Below are 4726 nucleotides of genomic sequence, written 5' to 3'. Positions count from 1 at the left end.
ACTCTGACTTCATCTTTGCAGTTCTTTACAAATTTCATGTTTGGGAGCAAGGAGAATTATACCTCTGTAGTAGAACGCACCCACCTATTAGCACACTAGTGTTTTTTATCTCTATCATGGCAAAGTAAGAAAAGTAAGTTAAAAAATTAAAATTAAAACATTGAAAACTGAATGTTTAGTTACATTTTCTCTAAAAGCCTTAAAGCATGATATTTCCATAGAATTTAGTTTCCTTAGATTGAACAATTGTTACAGATTTTCTCTGTGTGATAGGGTACTGCAACTGGTTGAGGAAGTTAATGTTTGAATGGATATGATGGTTTCCTTAGAAAGATCTTGCTGTTAGCAGTAAAAAATGTTTTTCTTATAGTTCTTGTGCAGCAGGCCATGGAATAAAGCACATTTTTATAATAAAGGTGATGAATTTAATCACAAACTGGCAGCCAAATGGAAACTGCAGGCCTTGATACGGGGAGAAAATTGCCTATAAAGCAACTCTTGAGAGAAGAGGCTTTAAATTTATCCACCCATTTCGACATTGAGGAGAACAGGAATCAGAGGATACTTTGTTTGCCTGCTTAGTTCAGATGAATGACATTTGAGCTTTTTACTTAGCTAGAGACAGTTTATAGTTCCTTAAGCGTAGGCTTTAGGAATACACTTCCTTTTTATTAAATATTTTAAACATGGTTGCCGTTTCAGTACTTGGTATTTCTAATGAATTAAAATCCTTTTACTACTATGCTTGTATTTCATGTTTTTTCTGTGTATGTGAGGAACTGCACTATGTATGTGAGAAAGCACACTTTGTATAAGAAACTTACTGAATGCCATTGGTCATTACTTTAATTTTTTTGAGTTCTTTGAGAATTTTGTACATTGTATTTTGATAATATTCCTTTTCTTCCTCCATCTCTTCTCAGATCATTTAATATCCACTCAACTTTGTGTCAAATTTTAAGAACCCTTCACATTCTATAGGTGTCAGTACTATTTTGTGTTGTACTTACATATGCTATAAAATTTGAGCTTAATGGTGGAACTTCTATTATGGGAATCTAAGCTCATTTTCTTTTATTTACTCTAAGTGATTAATTCTTGTCATTTCTGAGGAATAACACAACCCTTGATAAACTATAGAGTATTTGGAGTGTTTAACTCTTGAGTCTTGTTTGGTACATTGTAGCATGCATTTTGAAATACCTTCCCTAAACATCCATGATATACATTAGTAGATGGCTATTTTAGATTCAGAGAACTATTTGTGACAAGTGAAAACTGAAACCCAGCCAAGGATATTAAATGTTCTAAACGTGAACGTGCTGATGCAAAACCTAAAAAGTTGTTAACCATAAAATTATTAAACTGGGTGTAGTGGTATACACCTTTGATCCAAGCACTTGGAAGGCAGAAAAGCAAGGTGGATCTTTGAGTTCCAGGCTTGTCTGGCCTATGTGTGAATTCCAGGACAGCTAGGGCTACATAGTGAGAGTTTGTCTTGATCACCCCCCTCAAAAAAGCAAAAAACCAAAATAAAACAAAACAGCAACAAAAAATGGGGGGGTGAATTTAAAATTAAAATATTAGAAGTGTGGGATTTTAAAGGGAAATAAAGTTTATTTTGAGGTTATTAGATTAAATTTATTAGATTTCTTTGAATATACACCACTGATGAAATTGATTATTTTCTGGGCAGTACAGTATAATGAGTATGGAGAGTATGTTTGTGGTAAATTTCTTCTCAAGTGTAGAGTGAGAGTTCAGTTTTTCAAGCAGACATAGGGACTTAATATTTGATGATCAAAAACAAGGATAGAAGGAAAAAAGGGGCCCTGTAAATGTTATGTAGTCAGGAGACAATTTATTGAGGTTACAGATTGATGAACAATATGAAAACCAAGAATAGTGTTTCTTTTTAAAAATACTAAAATATGAAACAGCAATTGCATCTTTTTTTTTACCGAAAGTAGTTTTATTTAATTATTTTCAAGTGCTAATAAGTCTTTGGAAGAGTGATTATATTACATTATATGAAAGGAGACCTTCGCTTGTAATAGTGAACATAGCCCATCTTACCGTCACTGAAATTTGCACCGAGGGCACAGAATTAAACCTTAAATTCCAGCACTTGGAGGCAGAGGCAGGTAGATCTCTTGAGTTCCAGGGCTACACAAGAGAAACCCTGTCTTGAAAAGCAAAAATAAAACAAGTTAAAGAAAAAAAAAGTTAATGCTGTCATTCAATTATCAGTGACACATTATTGCTTGGCCATTTGTTTCACTTGATTTTAGTAAGCTGTGGCAACTTACAAACATAGACAGAACCATGATTAATATTCCAGTTGTGTGAACTCTATTCTGTCTGACCAGACAACCGATGCATGACAAGCTTTATTTTATTTTGAGTATTTAGATGAACGTGTGACTGTGTCTTTACATTACACCTTCATTTTCCTATTCATGACTTATGAATAGTGCAGGTAGTGTGTACTAGATGCTTTGCCCAAGTAGTCTTTTAAGCCAGCATGATGTTATACACCTTTAATCCCCAAACTTCAGAGGAAGAGGTGGGTGGATTTCTCTTGAGTTAGAGGATAGTCTGGTTCACATAGTGAGTTCCAGGCCTGCCAAAGCTACATAGTGAGACTTTGTCTTTAAGGGAAAAAAAAATATATATATATATTACTACTTTAAAAATTTATATTACTACTTTAAAAAACTTAGTTTGTGAACTGATATTTTGTTTAGTTCTAAACAGAGTTGGAGAGTCAGTTTTTCTCTTACCTTTCCTGGTTCTTCCTAATATGGAATTGAATTATCTTTCACCACTAATTACCTCTCTCAGGGTATGTTGACTGTAAATAGCTTGATTTGACAGTGCCACTCTGTGAAAAAGTACTTTTTACTTAAAAACTTGGCAAAGGCAGAGCAGCATGGGCTTTGGTGTGCTTTAAGGTATGACATTGAGATCTAGTTCCTCTTTATCAAAAGAAAAAAAAACAGCACATCATACTTAGAAGATGTACATTAGGTTCCTTTCAACACTTTTTACCTCACTAATGATGATTTTCCTTTAAAAATTATTTATGTATATATAGTGTATGAGTGTTTTGCCTGTGCATATGTCTTTGTACCATTGCATGCTCTGCCCACGACGGCTGGGAATGGCATCTGGTCTCTTGTGACTGAAATTACAGACAGTTGTGAGCTGACGTGAGGGTGCTGGGAATTGAACCCTTGTCCTTTGGAAGAGCAGCCAGTGCTCTTAATTGCTGAGCCATCTCTAGTATTGATTATCTTAAAATGTGTTCACCCTATGTTTTGATGTTTGGTGCACCTCTTACTGATGCTGCCAGCATCTGTGAGTTGAGAGATTCTGCCATTTCTTATCACTCCCTTGCTTAGAAATAAATATATTGGGAATTGCTAGTGTACGAATACTTCCCATGCTTATGATATTACCCGACTAAAGATGGTAGAGGGGCTGGGTTGTAAATTACTGGGTGGTAAAGGTTAGTTTCTAATTCACACCCTATGGTCATCTCCAATGACTAGACTTTACTAGTTTTCCATTTACCATGTGGCAGTTCTAGTGAAGTACTGTTTGGAATAATTAAACAGACCTATTATGTTTTTGTTTCTTGTTGAATAATTTAGCCCTACCAAGGTAGGCCTTTGGTGAAGACAGATGTTTGTTTGTAGAAGTTGAGTTCTGAATATTTTCAAGGAAACATCAAGGAACAAATGCCTAATTTGGATGGTAACTTACTTGTCTAAATCTTAGTGTGGCTGCTGGTAAAATACACAACTGTTTATTGACCTCTTTGACAGGTCTCTGAGTAAAATAGAAAATGCCTAGAGGAAGAAAAACAGAACCACTTGGCTCCCAAAATGGGATTAGTAATCAGAAAATTTAAAAATATACTAGTATTCTGAATTATGCCTTTTATTTTATGTCTTTTCAGCTACTATTTTATTAAGTTAATTTTGTGTCATCAGAGTGATTAGAAATTCAGTTCTTTCTGCTTTTGTTTTCATCTCTTTGTAATGAGTAACACGAGAATTTAAGTGTTTATAGAGTTTAGTATTTTTCCTAGTGTAGAAACCAAATGAAGCCTCTGTCTCTTTTTAGAAATGGCTTTCTTTAGTGTCCAGGCCCTAAGATATATCCCAGAACCCCAAGCTTCATGCATTGTTTCTTCTTTTTTTTAAAGATTTATTTATTTATTATGTATACAAAGTTCTGGTGCCAGCAGGCCAGAAGAGGGCTCCAGATCCAGATCTCACTACCGATGGTTGGGAGCCACCGTGTGGTTGCTGGGAATTGAACTCAGGACCTCTGGAAGAGCAGGCAGCGCTCTTAACCACTGAGCCATCTCACCAGCTCCCATGCATTGTTTCTTTAACCATTACCCTCCAACCTTTTTAACATGGAAGCCAATTCTTACTCCTGGAAAACTCTAGAGACAAGTTCCTAGTCCCATAGACAGTAGTCAGTAGTAACAGAACATCTGTTTTATTAGGCATTGTACAAATACTTGCTGTTCAGAATAACTTGTTCTGTCCAGTTCATAAGTTTACCCACGGAAGTTTAATACAAATATAAAGGGAAAAATAAAAGAAAATAATTACGTAGATAAAGCAATCCATTTCTCCTCACCGCTACAGACCTAACTTCTTCAAAGTTCTTGGAATGTCTTGTTTTAATTTTTACTCTGATTTTTTTT

The sequence above is a fragment of the Microtus ochrogaster genome, linkage group LG9 (assembly GCF_000317375.1).
Source record: "Microtus ochrogaster isolate Prairie Vole_2 linkage group LG9, MicOch1.0, whole genome shotgun sequence".
NCBI lineage: Eukaryota > Metazoa > Chordata > Mammalia > Rodentia > Cricetidae > Microtus > Microtus ochrogaster.
The sequence above is the reverse complement of the archived record's forward strand: the minus strand, read 5'-3'. Positions refer to the sequence as shown.